Genomic DNA, 24,730 nt, shown 5'->3' with positions numbered 1-24,730 from the left:
AAACTAAAAATATATTACAACAAGTTCGAACATCACGACAACCTTAACTCACAACGGGTTTGTTTTTTATTTTTCTATCTATATGTAATGGCATTTGTATACTTGTGACTGAAGGGCGAGGCTGCTGCTGACCGTGATGCATGCAAACGAGCTGAGGCATCCCTATCTGGTCTAGCAAGATAAATGAAGTCAAATAAAGCAAAACGGTCCCCACAAAAAGGTCCGTTGCAAAACCTACTGTTTTCAACGTCTAGGGACATGAAGACAATAATATATAGTATAGAAGAAAACAGTTCAAAAATCACATTTGAATGGGAAAACAGAAGGTGTCACACACAGGGACTAAAACAGTAAAAAAACATTATTTTATTGTAGAAAAATCAATATCATTTAAAAGACTGTGTTAAATCATACACAGATTGGAGAATAACCCTAAAACCAGGTTCTCAATAAACGGGACAATTACATACACAATATCAAATATAAAATGAAAAAAACATACAACATTAAAACAACGTTTTACATACAAACATTAGTATATAAATCATCTATTGCATACTAATAATAACCCAATTTTATATTTGGTATTGTGTATGTAATTGTCCGGTTTATTGAGAACCTGGTTTTAGGGTTATTGTCCAATCTGTGTATGATTTAACACAGTCTTTTAAATGATATTGATTTTTCTACAATAAAATAATGTTTTTTTACTGATTTAGTCCCTGTGTGTGACACCTTCTGTTTTCCCATTCAAATGTGATTTTTGAACTGTTTTCTTCTATACTATATATCCCTATCTGGTCTGCCATGCCTGGGCAGACCAAGGAACCAGAAAAGTGGATGTCCGGGTGGAAGCAGTAACAGGACCAAGTGGTTGTGGTAAGATGTACAATATGCCCAGAGAGACGCATTGCAGAGGCACTGCAGACACTGTGGAATCAGCACAAGAATGTGAGAAGCTGAACAAGATGTTGAGAAGCACACGATCGATGGAGAAGACCCAGCAGAGTCCGAGATGGTACATGGGCTGTCGAGGTCGAGAAAAGGGGAAAGCGAACCTCAAACCTGGGACCCAAAGATACCCTAAGAGAATATCTTAAGCAATTGGCCATATGAAAGTACCTGGCAGGAGAGTAAACCGGGTATATCAGGAACACAATACAGAGGAGAAAACAGGGTTAGGAACCTGCAACTTGAGGAGATCCTCACTAGCCATATTCTTCATGGAGGTACCTGGCGGGCAAGTGAACCAGGTCTGTCCAGACAAAGCCCTAAAGAAACCTGGGTCTGGGACCCACACCAACATGTTTATATATGAGAAAGTTCAGCGGAAGAGAGACATACCCCTGCATTGTGAAATGCGATTTAATGAAAGCCTGAGAAAGGCCAGGGGAAGGGGGGTACTCCCCTGACATTGCGAACTGTAGAACGGAAGCCAAGAAAGGCCAGGAGAAGGGAGTCATCCCCCTTGCCTCCCTGGGGTTGTGTGGGAAAAACACTGAGAGGCAGATATCAGGAGAAGGGAGCTTTTCTCCTGCTATTTGAGTTTACAAGGCTGATCAAAACAGGGATCCAGGGGAAAGGAGTCATTCCCCTGGAGGCAAGAAATAATGAACTTTTGAAGCAAAGCAAGCAATTATTTTCTGTTATGGAGTAATGAAATCAGGGCAAGGGAGTCATTCTCCCTGGTGTCATGAACTGTGTAAACGATAAAAGGAAAAGCCAGAGGAAGGAAGGAATTCCCCCTGTTATTGCTGAACTGTGCAAAAACATAAAAGGAAAAGCCGGGGGATGGGAGTCAGCGACACTCTGCTGCTAGAGTACCAGGAGGAGAGAGGCAGTCTCCTGGAACAAATAGACCAAGGGAATGGAGGCAGTATCCCTGGTGGTGGAAAACCAAGGAACACAATACCTGGAGAAAGGAGGCATTCCCCTGGAACCCAAGAGTGAAGAAGCAGCTATGGGCAATAAGGAATGTTGATGTTTGAACTTGAACTTCACCTTTTGAGTTTGAATTGAGAAATGTACGGCATTTTGGCATTACAAGCTGGAACTTTGTTTTGTGCCTTGGAAAGGGATTGTGAACTGGGGAACAGTGTCTTTTCATCAGGTAGAAATCCCAGTTAACAGCTGAAACTGTGATCTGCTGTCCAGAAGAAGGGAGTCATTCTTCAGGACCAAGAAGATCCACTACCTCTTTAGTTATAATTGTGAGGGACAAAAATAGGGTTTTGACACAGGACAGTGGACTATTGATTTACACAGAAATCTTAGTATTTTAGTTGAGGTAGGGAAACCCCTTTTAGAGTCAGGGAAAGTTAGGTTTTCTCTTTATCTTCAATAGTAATGAAAGGTTATGACAACAACCATGCCACCTGTGTGTCAGTCTCCATCTTCTGCACCCTTACAAAGTATATTTAGTATATTGTTTAATTTATTACATGAATGTGCTTATGGGGTTGGAATGTTACATATGTGCTTCAAATCGTTAAGTAACACAAATGCAAATGTTAACATTTAAAAAATGTTAATTTGGAATTTACATTATAGTTTAGTTGCATACACATTCCAACACAAGAAATTGCATATGCACAATGACTTGTAAATGCTGCATTTACATTGATGTTGGCATTTTTTATAACACTAAGCAAGTGTCCTTTTAATTCTAAGGTAAATTTCTTTTAAGGTAATTTGCTCATCATTGCATTCAATCCATAAAGAATCTTGCCTTTTATATTATGTAATTGCCAGTGTTTGTGGTGGTTCAATGGCGAAAAGTAATGCTAAATTATGTATAATGTGTCCCACAAATTGAAACTTGAGAAATGTGCGAAATGAGTACAAATAATTAAACTATTACATTTTACTGTATGTTAGCACAATTAGCACATAATAATGAAAACAATGGGCCTCATTACGAGTTTGGAGGTAACCATAGCACTATTAGCGCCATGGCTGCCTCCAAAACCTTACCGACTCAGCCCTGGTGAATGGAGCAATTACCGGTCCATTCCAAGGTTGGCGGGACCGGTAATTCCCCATTCACCAGGGCCCTTCCCCATTCCCATGTGAGCCCCCATAGGGCTCAATGGGAATGAGTAAGGCACTAATAACGGTACCGCAAATTGCGGTACCGTTATTAGCTCTAAAGTCCCTTTGCGGGCCCTGTCTTTAAGGACCCGCAAAGGCAACTCGTAGTAGGGCCGTAAGGGATTACCAGCACCGGTGCCCTTACCGGCTGCTGGTAATCCCTTACCGCCCACCTCGCAATGAGGCCCAATGTCTAACTTGTTTGTTAATATTGTTATTGACATCATGGAGCAGTGTCTCCTGTTATGCTAGTAGTGAATGGGTTTTAAAGGTAATATTTAGGACATCTGGAATGCGTACAAATAGTACATTATAATTGTTAATATGGTGCACTTCTGACAAACGTCAAAACATACAGCATTTGTTATGCCTAATTTCTAGCAATTGTTTCAAAATATGTATTCTAGATGCAAATAATGACTGAAATATCGCCCAATGATTCACACCGAAATGTCTGCCATAGTTTGTAAAATAGGTTTAATTTATTTATCTTTTGCTATATTCTTGAAGTACAGCTATGCTCTTTTGTTGCATTAGGAGTGATATTTTGTATTTGTGGTTTTAGTGATAACACAAACAAATGTTGACTTGTATTTTACATTTGGACATTGGCACAAGTTTTTTTGGACATTATTTGTAAAGTTACATTCACTTAACAATTTACTCCAGTGTTGTTTGTAATAATATTTGAATTAAGGATTATACTATTTGATGTACTTGCACTTGTGCTCACATCTTTCATTTGTTTGGTTATAACAGCAGTACTATTTTGTTTTTTTTTAGATAATTTAGATTTAACATTAGCAGTCATATTTGCAATTGTTTTTGGTAACTTCAGTGCTTGGTAAATGGTTAACATACATTAAATGCTATCTATTGCATTAGCTGGGATTTTAGAAACAGCAACGTTTATTAAATATATTCAATTTCGGGTTCATATTCTTTATAAAACTGCATAGATCATTCCAATTGTATAACACTTTGGACCATATCGATTAATGCTGTCTATTAACAACAACCTTGTGATTTATGTATTACAACGTCATATGTAGTTGTTATTGGACACAGTTTACTTGTGATGTAAACTTCTTTTAACAGTTGAAAACGAACTGTTACTTTTTTTATTTGTTGCACTGTTTTAAAGTTATCAAACTTTATTAAAATATATTGAAACATATGTTGCTTGTATGGTTTTTAAAACCAACTATGATCCATTAACTAACCCTTATTCAACATTTACATTAGTTATTAAAGTAATTCTTGCTTTGACACAAACATGTAAACAAAACTTGGAAGCCAGTTTTTCTTGACACTGTAGGCCTGATTTACAAAAAAAATGCTAAAATAGTGTAAATTGTTAACTCCATTGCAAAGAATGCTCCACGCGAAAATATTGTGTGCTGAGGACACATTTACAAGGATAATTCACAGTGAAAGCCAACAGCGCAAACAGTAAAAAGAGTATTGCCATACATGTTTATAAGACTCCCTAGCACAGGCCAACACTGCATCATGGATCCAGATTACGCCACAATGGTTGTGCTAAACTGGTGAAGGCAGTGAGTGATTGGTGCTATCATGGACAACACCTCACTTAACAACCTGCCGCTAACAGGTCAACATAAGAATTCATTTCCCCCCTTCCAAACAACCCACCCCCAACTCCTGAAAGACATTCCTCTTTCTCCCTCCCTCTGTCTTGCGAACCTCCTTTCTTTTCCCTCCTGCCTTCCTCCTCTTCCTACTCTTCCCTAACTCTGTTCAGTTTTTTCTTACCGGTCGCCTGGTTCACCTCGAGAGCCTCACAGGTCCCAGGCTCCCCTGCCAGTTTTTGCACTTGCCTCCGGGCCTCTGCACTATGATCAGCACTACTGCACTTTTAGCCTTCGTTTCCATGAGAGGGGTAACCTCTCTGCACTTAACCCAGGGCCCTGTTGGACTGGGTGGACTTGTTTCCCCCTCCCTCACACTTCCATCTGTACACTTGCACATACCTGAATATTCGTTTTCCCTGTCTCCCCCCTTTGTCTCCCCTGCCTAGCGTGGTTGCTCCTGAAACACTTCACACACTTGCACTAGGAGAAATGCTATCAGGCCTAGTACGCTACTTATTTATTTTTTGTTTGATCATTCGGAATCTTGAAGGCCTAAGCATGACTACTGTATTCCCTTGATCCCTTCCTGCCTTGAAACTCTTTGAAGGCCTTTGCCTGTGTATAAGCGCTGTACAAATAAACAATAAACATAAACAAACAAACAAACAGGCCAACGTAGCCACTGAGTGTCACTATCATAGGCAATGGCTCACTATACAAAGAAGAAGCATGCCTGAAAAAGGGACAGCCAAGTGTGAGTGACCCCAACATACATCACAAATAACTGAAACCAATTACCATAGAAAGTGCACAAACAAAAAGCATACTCCAAAACTCAAATGTTCACATCTTGGGGCACACAGAGCAGGAACACACACACAAAACATACATTTGCCAGCTGACATAAACATCTTCCACCATCACAGTGAGTTGGCCCTGCAGGCACACACACACCCAAAATACATCCACAAATAAAAAACAACTAGTATGAAGGAATATTTGCACTGCCTCCATCACACATTCAACCTCACAAAGCACACAAAAGACATTGCTATATGCTCAGCATCACCGACCTACACACCTTCTGTGATACATCCACAAGTGGTAGGCCCCTTTTCAAATACCCTTTGACATTGCCCACACCACCCCAGTCAAACACAAATATTGGAAACCAAGCAGAAATCACTTTTGATCCTTGAAAAAGTCTCAGGAGGAAGCTCCCATGGAAGACCTAGCCAATATCAACTGCACATGAGCCACTCTACCTCAGATGATTCAGGAAAGTCACTCACTCCTCCAAGATCTCCACACCACTCTTGCAAACACCGTCAGCCACAATGGCCATGGAAACAATGCACTCTGAATCTGAAGTATTTCATAGCCATCATTAATAGGTTGTAAATAGAACAAGGATCAACCTTCCGGAACCAAGGGAGGGGTAAACAATTCATGCTGGAAAATACACAACGTGGGAAGCAAAGAGAAAGGGATCCATAGAAATGAGTGTGGAGGTAACAACAGGGTAAGGGAAAGACTGGTAATTAGCCAGCAAGGCAGCAGCAAGAAACCAGGGGAGGAAGTATAGGAATGCAAATTGTCATATCACAGTATAGGCATGGAGGTTGAGTAGGTGTCGACCTTGGTGTCAGTGAGAAAGCATTACTTGAAGTGCAGGGTCTGCAGCAAAAATCTCAAATGTAGAAGCAAGGGGGCAAGTCTCATGTTAATATGGAATAGGTACCAGAGTCTGGGGATGTTGACAGAGAAGACCTGACCTTGGGTTCTGCATTTCCTGCACTGGCATAGTCCAAGTCTGCGCATGGTCTCACATCTGGTGGATCTTGGAGATGTGATTGAGATGTTTTTCTCGAAGATGCAGCTGGATTCGAAGGTGGGTGGTGCTACCAGCAGGAGACAGTGAAGTCCCATTAAAGGTTGGGGATGATCAGGGCCCTTATGTGTCCTTCTGGGTCCTGGCCTCGCCCACCTAATCGCCTACAGCCTCCACCCCTCCCAGCACTTTGCCTTGGCACCCACTTGTCTATGTCACCCAGGCCTCCACTTATTTACTGATGGCTGACCACTCCACCTATGCACTTACAGCTGCTCACTCCAAAGCACTTCCCTCTTGATACATCTAGCACTTACCCCATACACTCTCCCTCCCTTGCTCAGCACTTGCATGTTCTCAATGCTCACAAGGCTTCGTATTTCCACCTCCATCTTTTATTTTTATATTTCTTGCATTCCCATGTTCCCACCCTGTTGCCCTGTTGGCGCTTTGAAACACAATTGACTTGATGTATAAGCTCCTTACAAATGCAAAACAAAATAAATAAAACGATGCAGATTTTGCTTAGCCTTATGAAGTGTAAGACTGCAGCATGTAGGACACATCTCAGGGGTGGAAAGGGGGTTGTACGAAGGCTTGCATGGAGACAGTTGCCACAGTCCAGGTGGTACTGGACAAAGCCTGGACACCAGATGAAAAATAGTTTGCTGGGATGAAGTACTTGATTTGCTGCAGGAGTGAAAGTTTGTACCAATCCGTTTGTGTCATCCTTGCTATCTGCTCCTTGACGGAGAAACTTCAGTTAAGTACAACTAAAGGGACTTTATGCGAGGGGGTCAGCAGGTGTATGAAGCTATGGAGGTTATTAGTGCAATTTGTGGTCTGAATGTTCTTTGATATTGGTCAGCAGTATGATTTTGCTATTGGAGGTTTGAGCTTCAGGCTTGTGCCAGGCATTCTGGACATGATCAATATGACCCAGACCTACCGCCTCTGAATTTCTGAAATGGAAAATATGTTTAGGTACAGCTGTAAGACATCTGGGTATTGGTGAATGTGGATGTTGCATGTAACCAGGAAGGTTTTGAGTGGTACCATGTAAAGGTTGAACATCAAGCGGGTGGGGAAGGATCTTAGTGGAACTCTACAGTTGATTGATATAGTTGGTGATCATGAGGAATACATAATTAAAAATGTATGGCAGTTATCAAAGTCATACTTCAACCAGCTGGGGATGTTCTCATCGATAGGCATGTGGCAATGTATAATGCTTCCGAGTGTGAGGTGGTCTATTGTGCCCAAAGTGGCTAAATGGTCACCTACAAACAGGAGTCAAGGATGTCCATCGATGAGGATCTAAAGGGAATTGTCCGTCACCCTCATGGTAGAAATTCATATGCTGCATCTAGGGCTGAAGTAAGATTTCTAGGACTAAAGGATGTTGTTGGGTTTGATGTGTTGAAGGTGATGTGTGGCTTCTGCTCTCTCAAGGCTCTTACCTTGGAAGGCAAGATTGGTGATGTGGCAGTAGTTGCTGAGGTAGTTGGAATGCACTCTACACTGCTTGAAAAACACAAGCGTTAGTCCAATATTGAGTGTCCTGCGGATGGTGCCTTGAGTGAGGTAGATGTGGATTATTACCAGTGATTTTGTTGGACGGGTAGGGACAGGTAGGAAGTATGTCCTCCATGTCGAATATGTTTTTTGAGTGAATATAGGCATGCTTTCATGTCTTCCATGCTGTATGACATGACACTTGTCCAGTCAGAAGTTGTTGTGCAAACTGGGATGTGTATTGTGTTGTCAGTTCTGATATTGCTGACTATGTACTGACAGATCCAAATTATCTTGTAGACGATGAAAGGTTTCACAGTGTTAGAGGCATAGTCAGAGCATGTTATGAGTGGGTTGGAGAATGACATGATTCACTGCTTGATGGATTTGAAGCGTGCTCTGTCTTACTTGCTAGGCTTGTCTGTGTTGATCAGGCGGTATTTGGCTTTGGCCGTGGTGGTCAGTCATCTTTGGGTAGGACAGGAATCCTGAACTGGGTGAGCATGGATGCCCTTCAGGATAGTTCACAAGTCATTATTCATTTTCTGATGCTTATTTTGTAGAGAAAGAGATCTGCAATGTATCATGATGTGGAAGGTTGAGGTGTGTTGTTTCACAGGATCATAGTGGTTGATATTGGTTGTAAGAGTAAAGTATAGGTGACATTTTAGAGAACCAAGTTGCAATCCTGGTGTCTTTCACTGAAATGGGGCCATGTGGGGCCACGTGAGGTGGATTTTGCAGAGAGTTCATATGTTTTCTTAGAAAGGGAAGGGCTTTAATGGCCTGAAGGCCTGTATCTTTCTGATGGCTGTGAGTCACTGGGATGGCATGTCTAAAAGAAATTGTCAGATTGTCAAATCCATTGAGTGTGATTAGAGAGAAATAGATGTTGGTGTGTACAGTGTTGATGATGAGGATTGAGATATAACCATTTTCGGGTATTGGGTCTGTTCTGTATTGTGTTAGGTAAAGTGTGCTTCAAAGGCAATGGAGTCCTTCCTTCAGGTACGTGCTCGTTGTTTTCCCAGGAATGTTGAAGTCATGGAGTAAGATGTCATTGGTGTGAGTAAAATACATTTTTATTTTTGTATTTGTATTGTCATTTGGTTAAAAAATAACCTTTATCAAATCCATTAAGAGAAGAAAAATTACAAATCAACATTTCATAAGAATTTAAAACCTTACATTACACAATGTCAAGACAATTTAAAATCAGATAATAATAAACATCAATAACCATAAAATACATTTGATTTCACAAAAGGAGAAGAAAGTGGTTGTGAACATAAGTCTCACTCCAATTCTAATGAACTAAAGAAAACTGTGATTGCTACAATCAAAGTGGTGGTTCCACCAGCAAGACAAAATTGCCAAAAAGAGTGACAAAAATCCAAGGCATATAAAGATAAAAATCACCTTAAATATATTTCACATTTGCCTTTTAGAAAAGGGCAAAAAAACAACATATGTTCTAAAGTCTCAGCTACACCCCCTACATTACAAAACTGACAATTACTTAATTATTTACTTATCATATTATAACCAACCTCTACCTCGCTTGTTAAAATTAAATTCCATCTGAATATGAGGAATAAGCACCTAACAGACTGATAATTTAATAAGGGAACATTACACCTGAAGATTTAGGGGGTAATTCATAGAATTTAGCGCACAAGAGGGGCACGCGGCTGGGGCACAGTGTACGCGAGCGAATCTCTGCACTAGCCGCGTGCACTAAAATCCATTTCCGCGCACAGCGTATTCATGAATTTCAGCTACCAAAACCAGCCGTGGCCCACAGTGGTGCAGCGACCCTGCAGCAGTGCCAGTTACGCCCCCAAGAACGTCCCTCGTATAGGGAAAAGCCATCAAAATCCCCAATTCAGCGTAAAGGGCTGTGCTAACCCTGTACCAGCAAGGCAAGCGGGGTACGTGTATTACTGGGGTTCGCGGGAAGTTTCACACGCGATTGGCCTTGTGCGAGCGAGGTACGTGTATTATAGGGGTGCGCGGGAAGTTTCACACGCGATTTCAGCAGGGTACGTGTATTTCAGGGGTGCGCGGGAAGTTTCACACGCGATTTGAGCAGGGTACATGTATTACTGGGGTTCGCAGGAAGTTTCACACGCGATTGGCATTGTGCGAGCGGGGCACGTGTATTTCAGGGGTTCACTGGAAGTTGCACACACGCGATTGGCCCTGTGCGAGCGGGGTACGTGTATATCAGGCGTTTGCAGGAAGTTTCACACGCAAATGGTCCTGTGCGAGCGTGGTACGTGTATATCCTGGGTGCTCGGGAAGTTTCACACGCGATTTCAGCAGGGTCCGTGTATTACAGGGGTGCGCTGGAAGTTTCACACGCGATTTCAGCAGGGTATGTGTATTACAGGGGTACGCGGGAAGTTACACACGCGATTTCAGCAGGGTACGTGTATTTCAGGGGTGCGCAGGATGTTTCACACGCGATTTCAGCAGGGTACGTGTATTATTGGGGTTCGCGGGAAGTTTCACACGTGATTGACCCTATGCGAGAGGGGTACGTGTATTTCAGGGGTGCGTGGGAAGTTTCACACGCAATTTCAGCAGGGTACGTGTATTTCAGGGGTGCGCGGGAAATTTCACACGCAATTTCAGCAGGGTATGTTTATTTTGGGGGTGCCGGGGAGTCCTACACGTGATTTGGCAGTGTGGGTCCTCCCATGTGTTCCCTGTACACCCTCCACAGCCCCTGCATGCAGCCCACACCCCAGGGGACTACCCTGCACCCCTGGTCATGTCCCGCAGGTAGCCCAGCCAACATGGGCATGCCCCCCAGCAAAGGCACATGTCTCCTTGCACTACTGATCACCAACTCATGTCCCCTTGTACCCCCACCCCCCAGCAGTGCAGGGCACCTGCCAGCAGGCCCCCACTCATGTCCGACTCATGTCCCCTTGCACCCCCACCCCCCAGCAGTGCAGGGCACCTGCCAGCAGGCCCCCACTCATGTCCCCTGGCACCCCCACCCCCCAGCAGTGCAGGGCACCTGCCAGCAGGCCCCCACTCATGTCCCCTTGCGCCCCCACCCCCCAGCAGTGCAGGGCACCTGCCAGCAGGACCCCACTCATGTCCCCTTGCACACCCACCCCCCAGCAGTGCAGGGCACCTGCCAGCAGGCCCCCACTCATGTCCCACTCATGTCCCCTTGCACCCCCACCCTCCAGCAGTGCGGGGCACCTGCCAGCAGGTCCCCACTCATGTCCCCTTGCACACCCACCCCCCAGCAATGCAGGGCACCTGCCAGCAGGCCCCCACTCATGTCCCACTCATGTCCCCTTACGCCCCCACTCTCCAGCAGTGCAGGGCACCTGCCAGCAGGCCCCCACTCATGTCCCACTCATGTCCCCTTGCACCCCCACCCCCCAGCAGTGCGGGGCACCTGCCAGCAGGCCCCCACTCATGTCCCCTTGCACCCCCACATCCCAGCAGTGCGGGGCACCTGCCAGCAGGCCCCCACTCATGTCCCCTTGCGCCTCCACCCCCCAGCAGTGCAGGGCACCTGCCAGCAGGCCCCCACTCATGTCCCCTTGCACACACACCCCCCAGAAGTGCAGGGCACCTGCCAGCAGGCCACCACTCATGTCCCACTCATGTCCCCGTGCACCCCCACCCCCCAGCAGTGCGGGGCACCTGCCAGCAGGCCCCCACTCATGTCCCCTTGCACACCCGCCCCCCAGCAATGCAGGGCACCTGCCAGCAGGCCCCCACTCATGTCCCACTCATGTCCCCTTGCACCCCCAACCCCCAGCAGTGTGGGGCAACTGCCAGCAGGCCCCCACTCATATCCCCTTGCACACCCACCCCCAGCAGTGCAGGGCACCTGCCAGCAGGCCCCAACACATGTCCCCCAGCCAACACGTCATCACAATCTAGATCCCTGGCCCTTATGAGCAGCCTCCACATGCCAAACACCCATCCAAGTATTGCATCCACCCACTTAGAAATGCCAATTACATGATACAACCCCAATGGCAAGTATCTAAATGAACACATATCCGTCACATACACACAATGGGTGCAAGTGAATGTCAAAACCCATATCATGACATGCATGAAACCAATGAGATGATACCACACATCGAAGTTTGATGAAAAAATGTATTAAAAGCAACATGAATGGAATTAAAATCAAACAAACGTCAATGGAAATTAAAAAAGAAAAGCTGCATGTCTGTAAAATAATGAAAAACAACAAATCATAATCCAAAGGAAAGGTGTCCAAAGTCACAGTTCCAAAAATGAAATCGAAGAGCAAAACAAAAGTGAAAACCATTGCTCCATGGGGAAATCCAAAGAAAAAAGTAGAATCCAACAGTGAACTATATACAGATGAACAATCCAGGGTCCATGATCCCAACTGAAGAAATGAAACCTATCAAAAACTCCTACCTAATAAAAAAAACTATATACAAAAATGTGGTCCAAAGGAAACCTAACACTATCTAACTATTTATAAGGGCAGTGAGCTAGTCTGACGGCTCACTTTTGGATGTCCCGGGCCAGGGCATCATCGAACTCCTGCTCAATGTCCCGGAGGCGGTCTCTTCCATGGCCCCGGGGGTTCGCTGGGACAATGACATCTGGAACTCTAGGTCCCTGCGAATGGCCTCGAGGCACTCGGCCCGCCTCAGGGCCCTCCGCATGGAGTTCTCCGCCCTGACCATCGTGAGCCGTGCCTCTTCCGCCCGCTGCCGCTCCGCATCTATCGCATGGCCCAACCGCTGCCACATGGAAGACACTTCCCGTCCAGGGTCCTCCTGCCCTCTGGCCGATGCCTGCCCCTCCGATGATGAAGGCCCGGAGCCATCATGGCTCCCACCTTGTTGCTGCTGCTGCTGTGCTGCTGCCTGTGCCCTGGCTCCTGCTGCCTGCACATCCTCCTCCAGCTGGGGTGCAGTTGTGGAGGTGGCCACCCCTGCTGGACATCCGACTCCCGACTGTGGCAAGGATCTGTTGTCCACCAGCCTGGCCATAGGGTCAGAGGCAGCTCCACAGGGCACCCAGGTGATACATGGGTGGGAAGATGGCATGGAGGACGACTGGGGCATAGGGGGTTCAGTTGAGGAGGGCGTCGGAACAAGGTCCAGGAAACGGAGGTATCCGGCCCTGGTGAGCTGTCCCAGTGGGTCACTGCGCTCAACGAGCCATGCGAGAAGACGTGCAGTCTCCTCATGAAAAGACTGCAGGTCATATGGCATGGCATGTTGACGCATCGCCACCGCACCCACGACAGGCTCAACCTGGTGCCGGATAGCCACATCCGCAGGGAGAGGAAAGCCAGTTGGCGTAAGCCAATCCCTTCCCTGAGAACGGGTCTGGACGTAGGCATCCCTGCTGGTGCAAAATGATGCAGTGACAGGATCAGGGACAGGATTGCACATAGGCACCTCCGTGGCGGCCTGTGCTGCCTCCTGTCCCTGGTCCTGCACTGCACCACTAGCACCAGTGGAATCCCCACCTCCAGACCCCGTCTCTGTCCCTTGCACGGCCTCCTCCTCCACCAAACCCCCCACCAACCTGGATGACTCCATGCCATCTTCCTCCGTTGGGCCCTGTGGTGTCTCAGCTGCCCCTTCTGCTGCCGAGGAGTCCAACTCCGACCTCCGCCTCTTGGACCTCCCCTTGGCAGCTGCGGCCTGGGACGTGGCACCAGACTCCTCACTCCCCGACGAGATGACAACCTGGGAGGGGAGCCGGGCCTTGCGTCTCTGGCTGGCGGTGCGATCCCTGCCGCTGTGCTCCAACAGAGCACCAACACAGGCATCATGGCACTGTACAATGGACTCATACACACATGACAGTTCCACATGAGTGGCATTGTCAAACTTCAGACATGGCATCACTGTCATGATCTCTGCTTCCAAAAGGTCAGGCTTTTCCCAACTCCCTTGGAAGCAGATCCATAACCCAGGTTCCGAGTGCCAACCAGTCCCAATTGGGACCTTTTCGACCCAGTCCTGGCGCCAGTGGCACCAGGCTCATAAATATGCCCAGTCCCAGCGCTGGAAGCGCCGGGCTCATAATGCTTGGGTGGACTTACCTGCAGCAGACCATGCTGCTTACTTGCCTGCCAGTTGAGCCTCTGATCCTCTTCTGTTTGGAACTACGTTTCCTGTTGGGTGGGGCAGGAGCCACTCCCTAGGTTCAGAACACTGGAACTCTTCTGGAAAGCAGGAACTCTTTTCTTACCTAGGCGTGGCTGTGGAAGGAGACACCTAAGCACTACAGGAGGCTATTTAAACCACACCCGATGGATGAATCTTGCTTTGTGTTATTCTGCATCCTCTGCAGCAGAACGCTCATCGTGTCTTCTGCATCTGATCCTGGGCCTAAGGAAAAAGGCTTACCATCCTGAATCCAGTCTTCAGCAACACCTATAAAGACAAGAAAGAACAGGTTAGCATTACGGTCTTCAGTGACAGCTCTTCACTTACCTGGTCCATCGGCTGTCACCAACGCCTCGCGCTGCATTCCGACATCTGAAAGACAAAAGCTTACCAACTCTTTGCACGCTCCGGAGGCCTTCGGCGCTGCATCCCGCATCTGAAAGACAAAACAAGGTGCGTTTAAAGACATTGGGGAACTTTAATACTCACGTGCCATTACTCCTTTCTACATCTAACCCAGTGGGTATTCCGGCACCCTGCAGCCGCTCCGAACTTGTACCTGCAAAATAAAAAGACAGTTAGAGCGCATCGTGAAGCAGGCAACAAGCGCTTACTTACGTGCTTCCAGGCGCTTCTATTCATCACACGGGCTCCATCTTCAACTCACTTCAGCCCGTCATCCACCATCGCCGGAACCCTGCAAAACAAGAGACATCATTACTAAAGACTTTAAAGACATTAGAATTAATCGAAACTTACCGTTCGTGCAGTAAACGACGGACAGCAGTCCTCTGAAGTCAAGAGGCCTGCTCCCCTTATCCAGTGAAGAAACTGGTTACAGCACACTGCCCCGAGGCAGATGGAGAGCACAGCGTTCACTTACCTAAGGTGAGAGCGTTAACCTTCGGGGTTCTACAGGAGAAGAGAAAGGGAAGAAGAGAGAGACAATCAATAACCCAGTTCATGAATCCCATATTTTCTATCTGCAGACATCTTACCCTTCGAGTCAGACATACAGTGCCCAGAGGTCCAGCCCAAAGAGCCAGCCGTGTGTTACACATCACCTTTGAAGATACGGTATACGCCCAGTCAAGACCGGCGCCTCTACGGGAATCAGGTGAGCGTTACAGAACACAAAGCCTACCACAAAACTCCCGTCCAGGCGCTATGGAAACCTCGGATACTGACCAACTAGCCCAGTTACTTGGGGAGCTAAGGGCAGAAGTGCATGCAGCCCGTCATGAAACGAACTGATTATTTCCAAGGAGCGAACAGATGATCTCGCTAGACGAACAGATGATCTCGCTAGACAATTGCTACAGTCACAAGCCGGACAGACCCCGTTACCCGCATCTGGGGGAAATCTTCCTTCTACATCCTCTATGAATCCAGTGCAGATCAACCTACCTGGGAATGTACCTCTGGCTCCGCCCGAACGATTTTCTGGTGACCCAAAGAGGTTTGCAGTATTTATCAATCAGTGCCGGTTGCATTTCTTATGCCGGCCAGCAGCCTTTCCAACTGATCAAGCTAAAGTAGCTTTCGTGCTTTCGTACCTTAGTGGCAATGCGGCAGACTGGTCGATCCCTCTAGTAAATCAAGATGATCCGGTCCTCCATGATTTTCAAGCTTTTCAGCTCAGTATGGAAAAACTGTTCGGAAGACATTCACAGGGACAGGCCTTGGACAATGAGCTTCTTTCGTTGCGACAAGGTAATCAAGACCTTTTGGCTTATATTGCGTCTTTCAACAGACTGATAGTGGAAACTCAATGGCCTGAGGACAAAAGGATTACGCTGTTTTATAGAGGTCTACGTGGAGAGCTCAAAGATGTGTTAGCCCAAGTAGTGAATCCCCCACAAGATTGTTCGGACTATATAGACGTAGTCATTCAAATAGATCACAGACTGCAGAACAGGAAGGCCGATCGTTCCAAGTTTGATGCTCGAGTATTTTCCAAACCGCCAACTCCTTCCAAAGGAGTAGACTCCGGGGAACCCATGCAAATAGGGGGTCTGAAAGGTCCTCTAACACAAAAGGAGCGGGAAAGGAGAAAACAGTTGCAATTATGCCTCTATTGCGGAAACTCAGGGCACTTTCTTCGAGACTGTCCGGTGAAACCTGCCAAGAAGGCAGTAGGAGCTGCAGTTACCAAAGTTACAAACTCTGAGCAGGGAAACGACCTCGCCCGACAAGAATAGAGGTCCTCTTGCCGAGCGTGAAAACCAGTTCCGTGACCTCGCATTTCGTGATACCTATGGTCCTCATTAGCCCTGATAATCCGGATCAATTACATGCAATTGAAGCTTACGTCGACAGCGGTGCCATCGGCAATTATGTGGATCATGAAATGGTTTTGAGGATGAATCTAACTCTTTGTCCCAAGGCTGTAAAGGACGTCATTACTACGGTGGATGGTACGGAGATAGCCTCCGGGCCAGTAACGCATACCACTCAAGAAGTGACGCTAGTAAGTCAAGATGGACACCATGAGAAGATCGTGTTCGATGTGATCAAGGCCCCTCAGTTGCAGATTATTCTAGGAATACCTTGGTTAGAGAAACACAATCCTCTGATCGATTGGCGAGCAAGAACGGTCCAGTTTCCAGAATGTGTCTCTACTTGTCACCCTCCACCTGGTGTTGCACTGGCAGCAATTTCTTCAGAGACTCCCCAGTTACCTCCCGAATACCTAGAATACCAAGATGTTTTCCGGAAGGATCAGGCTAACTCTCTACCTCCTCATAGGTCTTATGACTGCCAGATAGACCTGATACATGGATCAACTCCTCCTTGTAGTAGAATTTATGCCCTCACCGAGCCTGAGAACCTTCACCTTCGACAATACCTGGATCATTACCTGGCAAATGGGTTTATTCATCCTTCCAAGTCCCCTGCTTCTTCAGCTTTGTTCTTCGTTCCAAAGAAGGAAGGAGACCTTAGAACTTGTATAGATTATCGCTCCCTGAACCAGATCACCGTTAAGAATAGATATCCGTTACCTTTGATCCCTGAACTCCTGGACCAAGTCAGAAAAGCATGCATATATACAAAGCTGGATCTTAGAGGAGCTTACCACTTGGTACGAGTAAAAGAGGGCGATGAATGGAAGACGGCCTTCCGCACCAAGTATGGGCTATTTGAATATCAGGTCATGCCCTTCGGACTTTGCAATGCCCCGGCCGCCTTTCAATATTTTATGAACGATGTCCTCAGAGAGCTCATAGATGTGTGTGTTGTTGTTTACATTGACGACATCCTCGTTTATTCTTCATCGGAATCTGAACATCGGAAACACGTGAAAATGGTCCTCGAAAGATTGCGTCAACACAAACTTTTCGCTAAGTTGGAAAAATGTGTTTTCAACGTGACTGAAGTTGAATTCTTGGGATTCATATTATCACCTGGCGGAGTGCGTATGGATTCAAAGAAGGTCGATGCAGTTCTAAAATGGCCATCATCATCCTCCGTAAAAGGTGTGCAAAGCATGTTAGGCTTCGCTAACTTTTACCGCAGGTTTATCCCCGAATTCTCTCGAAAAGTCCAGCCCATCACTGCCTTGTTAAAGAAAAACAAACGTTTTGAATGGTCTACCGAGGCGGAACAAGCTTTCCAGGATTTGAAGACTAAATTTATCTCTGCACCAATCTTAAAACACCCTCGCCCCAAACTCCCCTACATCGTGGAAACTGATGCTTCAAGCCTTGCCATGGGGGCAGTTCTATCACAAAAGGACCCGGTAACCAATCAGTTGCATCCCGTGGCATTTTGGTCCCGCAAATTCTCACCTCCTGAAATCAATTACACGATTACTGACAAGGAACTTCTGGCTATCAAGTCTGCCTTTAAGGCTTGGCAGCATTATCTGCTGGGGGCCCGACACACCGTTACTGTGATTACGGATCACCGAAACCTGCAATATTTGAAAACCGCAAAAGCCCAATCCTCTAGACAACTCCGTTGGGCATTATTCTTTTCCGAGTTTGACTTCATAATTACCTATCGACCTGGTACAAAAAACGGTAAAGCTGATGCCCTTTCTCGAATGGGAGTGGAAGAACACTTGATCAACCCTAAACCTGTACCAATCATTCCCGAACAAAGAATTCTGGGTGTAATCGCCACACAATCCATAGAGGAAGTTAAGGATAAAGCCAGGCAACTTGTAACTCCAGCAGACATACAGTATTGGCATCTGCAGGGAAAGGACTTTGCAGTAAAGGACAACTTATTGTATTTCCAAGAACGATTATACCTACCCAGCACAGATTTACAGAAAAAAGTAATCTCTTGTTATCACGATTCATTAATAGAAGGACATCCCGGTATAGCCAAGACCTCATAAAAGATCAAGCGCTACTTCTGGTGGCCGTCTTGGAAAAAAGATATCAGAGACTTTATAATGTCCTGTGGAGTATGCGCCCAAAACAAGAGTCAAAAGGAAAGACCAGCAGGCCTCTTACGCCCTATTGACATCCCACCTCGCCCTTGGCATACGCTTTCTATGGACTTCATCACCGATCTACCTCCATGCTCCGGATACAATACGATTCTAGTAATCGTGGACTTATTCTCCAAGATGGCGCATTTCATTCCGCTCAAAGGCTTGCCAACAGCAGCAACTCTGGCCCGAGAATTTCTTGAAAACATCGTCCGACTGCACGGTTTTCCTTCGGTTCTAATTTCGGATCGAGGTAGTCAATTTATTTCTCATTTTTGGCGAAGTTGCTGTCGGTCGGCTCAAATTGATGTGAGACTATCGACCAGTCACCACCCTCAGACCGACGGACAAACCGAGAGGACCAATCAAACTCTGGAACAGTATTTACGCTGCATGCTGCAACAAACTGAAAAAACTTGGAAAGACATCCTTTGGATAGCCGAATATGCCTACAATAACTCTGTCCATTCGGGAACTGGGAAAACCCCGTTTTTTCTTTTGTACGGCAGTCACCCTCGAACCTCGGAGTTGGATCCCCTCCAAGATCTTGAAACACCAGCAGTAGACTACCTGCATTCTACAATCACCCAAGCCTTTAAGGAAGCTGTTTCTCACCTTCAAAGGGCTAAAGAACAATACAAGAAAGGAGCAGATCAACATCGGAAGGAAGCCCCTCAATATCAACTAGGGGATCAAGTCTGGTTATCCACCAAATATCTACCTCTAAAAGGTCCACGCACATTCAACCCAAGATACCTTGGTCCCTATTCCATCACTACCATAGTAAACCCAGTAGCGGTCAAGTTGGACTTGCCCCCGCACATGAAGATACATCCGGTCTTCCACGTCTCTCTATTAAAACCCGTGCAACCTCAAACCCGACTAACTAAATCTCCAAAACCTATCCTAGTTGATGGAGAACTCGAGTTTGAAGTCAAAAGCATTCTGGACTCCAAGATCTCCAAATCCAAACTATTTTACCTAATTGACTGGAAAGGCTACGGCCCCCAAGAGAGATCCTGGGAACCTGCTGAATATGTCCACGCTCCTCGCCTAATCAAACGATTTCACCGAACATTTCCTGACAAGCCAAAACCCCCAGAGAAGGAGGGGCCTTGAGGGGGAGGGGTACTGTCATGATCTCTGCTTCCAAAAGGTCAGGGTTTTCCCAACTCCCTTGGAAGCAGATCCATAACCCAGGTTCCGAGTGCCAACTAGTCCCAATTGGGACCTTTTGGACCCAGTCCTGGCGCCAGTGGCACCAGGCTCATAAATATGCCCAGTCCCAGCGCTGGAAGCGCCGGGCTCATGATGATTGGGTGGACTTACCTGCAGCAGACCATGCTGCTTACTTGCCTGCCAGTTGAGCCTCTGATCCTCTTCTGTTTGGAACTACTTTTCCTGTTGGGTGGGGCAGGAGCCACTCCCTAGGTTCAGAACACTGGAACTCTTCTGGAAAGCAGGAACTCTTTTCTTACCTAGGCGTGGATGTGGAAGGAGACACCTAAGCACTACAGGAGGCTATTTAAACCACACCCGATGGATGAATCTTGCTTTGTGTTATTCTGCATCCTCTGCAGCAGAACGCTCATCGTGTCTTCTGCATCTGATCCTGGGCCTAAGGAAAAAGCCTTACCATCCTGAATCCAGTCTTCAGCAACACCTATAAAGACAAGAAAGAACAGGTTAGCATTACGGTCTTCAGTGACAGCTCTTCACTTACCTGGTCCATCGGCTGTCACCAACGCCTCGCGCTGCATTCCAACATCTGAAAGACAAAGGCCTACCTACTCTTCGTGCGCTCCGGAGGTCTTCACACTGCATTCCGGCATCTGAAAGACAAAAGCTTACCAACTCTTTGCACGCTCCGGAGGCCTTCGGCGCTGCATCCCGCATCTGAAAGACAAAACAAGGTGCGTTTAAAGACATTGGGGAACTTTAATACTCACGTGCCATTACTCCTTTCCACATCTAACCCAGTGGGTATTCCGGCACCCTGCAGCCGCTCCGAACTTGTACCTGCAAAATAAAAAGACAGTTAGAGCGCATCGTGAAGCAGGCAACAAGCGCTTACTTACGTGCTTCCAGGCGCTTCTATTCATCACACGGGCTCCATCTTCAACTCACTTCAGCCCGTCATCCACCATCGCCGGAACCCTGCAAAACAAGAGACATCATTACTAAAGACTTTAAAGACATTAGAATTACTCGAAACTTACCGTTCGTGCAGTAAACGACGGACAGCAGTCCTCTGAAGTCAGGAGGCCTGCTCCCCTTATCCAGTGAAGAAACTGGTTACAGCACCCTGCCCCGAGGCAGATGGAGAGCACGGCGTTCACTTACCTAAGGTGAGAGCGTTAACCTTCGGGGTTCTACAGGAGAAGAGAATGGGAAGAAGAGAGAGACATTCAATAACCCAGTTCATTAATCCCATATTTTCTATCTGCAGACATCTTACCCTTCGAGTCAGACATACAGTGCCCAGAGGTCCAGCCCAAAGAGCCAGCCGTGTGTTACACATCACCTTTGAAGATACGGTATACGCCCAGACAAGACCGGCGCCTCTACAGGAATCAGGTGAGCGTTACAATCACAATCCCCAACACACATGTCATTTTGACTCACAAACATGAGCTATTCCACAGCCATATTTCAACAGCCAGCACCATCCATATACATACAACAGCATGAGCAGCCAAAGGTGAGCCAGACATCACATGAAACACAGGGAGTGCACTACACATGCACACACGCCACCACACTTACATGCATGTGTACACCTCCGCCAACTGTCGCAGTGTTGAGATCGGCATCCATGTCACACCTGCAAATCAGTTTTCCACATATCAGGATCACATGCATCCATGTTGCATCACTGTTGCACCCTTGTCAAATAGAAACACATGCACGTGTACACGGTGCACATACATGCAGCTGGAACCAACATCCATGTGTGACACCACAACCATGCCAACTGACATACACAGTAATCCAAACATGTGTGCTCACACATCTGCATTTGACTTGCATGCTTACCCACACATACACCATCCATGTGTCTCACACATGAAAGGACCTGCATGTGTCTTCCTCAAAGCCCTGTACATACACATCCATACATGGCCCTAGAAATACACATGTACAAACTGCAAACTACTGGCACACCACCACACAGACAGCTTCCAATCAGTATGCATGTACACTTACCGCTCGACTCCAGACGGGTCTGCCTCTCAAGGACCTGGACGTGGAGCGCTGGGCATATGCGTTCCAGGACCCTCATCTGATGTTCCGACAGGTGGCCCCGGCGCCCCTTAGCATCCGCTGCCTTCAAGAGGCACCGGGCCTTGTTGAGGGTCATGGACCTGAAGTCCTCCCAGCGCTTCTTGACATGTTGGAAGTCGCGGAATGCCACCCCCACCGCGTTGATGGCAGTCACGGTGTCCATCCAGATCCGAGTCTGTCCTTGCTTGTCGGCGCGGGAACTTCCAAAGAGGGCATCATACTGCCCCAGGACTTGCTCCACCAGGACACCAACTTCGGTGGCAGTGAAGCTGGTGCCCCTCTGCCTCTCTGGCTGGGGTTGCCAGTGGTGCCAGATGGTGTAGTGCCCGACATGGCAACCCCAGAGGCCGGAGTGGGTGGGCAACTGGGTCCTGGGGCTGGGCTGTGGAGCAATGGTATCCCAGTCGGGAGTCTTCTGTTCCAACAGGGGTGGTCACAGCAACTGGACCCCTGCAGATGGCTGATGTGCAGGCAGCAAATAGCAGGACACGTGGGCAGCAGGCAGTCAGGCAGCAGCAGATGGCAGGTGGGAGCGTGCTTGGGGCTCTGGGGGCAGTGAATCGGCCTTTTGGGCAGGAGCGTGGTCTTCCGTGTGTTTTCGCATGGCCAGCTTGATACGGAGTGATTTGGCACGTGAAACAATTGCACGTCAGCGTGTAATTCGAGGAAAGGCCCTTAGCGCGTAAGCGCGTCTGCACGCAAACGCGATTCCATTGGACCAAAGGCCCTTAGCGAGTAAGCGCGTCTGTGACGTATCGCGCACGGGCGTTGCCCTGGCAGTGCTTGAAGATCCCACGTGGATTTCCATTGCTCTGTACGTGCTTTCTGTGGGGTGCGGTGCGTGTGTTTTCCAGGCGTTGGGGCTCACACGCTATTACTTCACAGCGGGTGGGTGTTGGCTACGCGTTCTTCTACACGCAGACGGTGAGTGGTATCCCTCTCGCCCAAGGCCTATCGCATGTGAAACTTCCCACACACCCCCGAAATACATGTACCCCGCTCAATCGCGTGTTAAACTTCCCGTGCACCCCCGAAATACACGTACCCCGCTCAATCGTGTGTGAAACTTCCCGCGCACCCCCAAAATACACGTACTCCGCTCAATCGCGTGTGAAACTTCCCGCGCACCCCCGAAATACACATACCCCCCTCAATCGCATATGAAACTTCCCGCGCACCCTCGAAATACACGTACCCCGCTCAGTTGCGTGTGAAACTTCCCGCGCACCCTTGAAATTCACGTGCCCCGCTCGCAAAGGCCCAATCGCAGTATGGGACATTCATCATTGCTGTATATTGCCACTTTTGTAATGCGCAGGGACGCTACCGCCTGCCTTCGTGTGGCAGACGTGTTTCGGCTTGTGCGTGTCTTTGGCTGTGCGCGGCTTGGCCCTATTCGATTACATGAATATGTGTGGTTCGAGTGCGTGTGGGCGTTCCGTCTGCTATTCTGCAGTACATCCCCAGTTACGCCCTTATTTTCACGCGTTGTTCCCCATTCTCGCGTTACGCCCCCCTGTTCCGCCCACTTTCTGGTGTATGCACCGAGGTTGTTCGCTTTCACTGTGCGCATCGCGCACGCCATTCGGGATGTTGCAGTGATGTGTCCTCCATGCACAGGTTTGGCGCACATCCCGAGGAAAACACGCGCAGGGACTTCCATGAATCACACGCAAGATATGAACCGTTAACCAAGATTTGGGAAAATATGTCTATTTACTATATTTTGGAATAATATACACACAATCAGGGCCCAAGTAGTAGGATCACCTTTAAATAACAACTTTGATAAATGATTTGTGCCGGGTGCCCTTGATGAACTGATCTTCAAAATAACCTCAGTTATCAATTGGGAATCAACAGATAGGGCCTCATTACGACCCTGGCGGTAAGGGGTTTACGCCAGCGTTAGCTGCGCCGACCCCTTACCGCCAATTACGAGGTCCCCTAGCGCCATGGTGCTTTTAACACCTGCTTTTAGCAGGTGTTAAAATCCATGGCGCTAAGGGACCATGGAGTTAATTACGCCACCGTAATTTACGGTGGCGTAATTAACGCCTTCCCCACTCCCATTATGCCCTATGGGGCAAAAATGGGAATGGGGAAGGGTAAATGGGGATTGGGGACTTACCGCCCCGCCAAGGTCGGAATGGGGCGGTAAGTCCGCCAACCACCATGGCGTAAACGTAGTTTACGCCATGGTGGTAAAGTCACGGCCCAGGCGGTAACTTACCGCCTGGGTCGTAATGAGGCCCATAGTGTCCAATTCCTAGGGTCAATAGTATTTAATATTGTCCCCTACATCAACCCAAAGAAAATCTTACTGAAGTGAATGACCCATTGCTGTTCAGATAGAGAAGACATTCTGTATTCTGTATTCTGATTGGGTACTTTCCATATCATTCATTAGATACCAGAATGACCTGGAATCTTTCTTTCCCAAAACCTTTAACTACTTTCAGCATGTAATTGTATTCAATATAAATATTGTTCAGATATAGTATTAATATCGTTTATTATACTGTGTTGCCATATATTTTCTTTGTATGTTTGTTTTTTAGTGTGAGGGCTAGTTTTCCAATGCTAGAGAATGTCCATTTAGCTTATGGACTGGGCAAGGAATTTCCCAGTAGAGTAGGGCAAGCGAGGCTTTGTTTTCATACATTTTCTTTAATAAAATGGCATATTTTGGTAAACCCACAAGCAGTGGTCCGCCTCTCATTGCTGACCCCTCAAAATAGGCACACACGTTTTATTTATTTTTTGGATGGTCTGGCATTACGGATTCCCAGATTCTTATATATTTTGAGCCTCCTGAAAATAT

The sequence above is a fragment of the Ambystoma mexicanum genome, chromosome 3p (genome assembly GCF_040938575.1).
Source record: "Ambystoma mexicanum isolate Mex_15411 chromosome 3p, UKY_AmexF1_1, whole genome shotgun sequence".
NCBI classification, from domain to species: domain Eukaryota; kingdom Metazoa; phylum Chordata; class Amphibia; order Caudata; family Ambystomatidae; genus Ambystoma; species Ambystoma mexicanum.
This window is presented reverse-complemented; position numbering follows the sequence as displayed.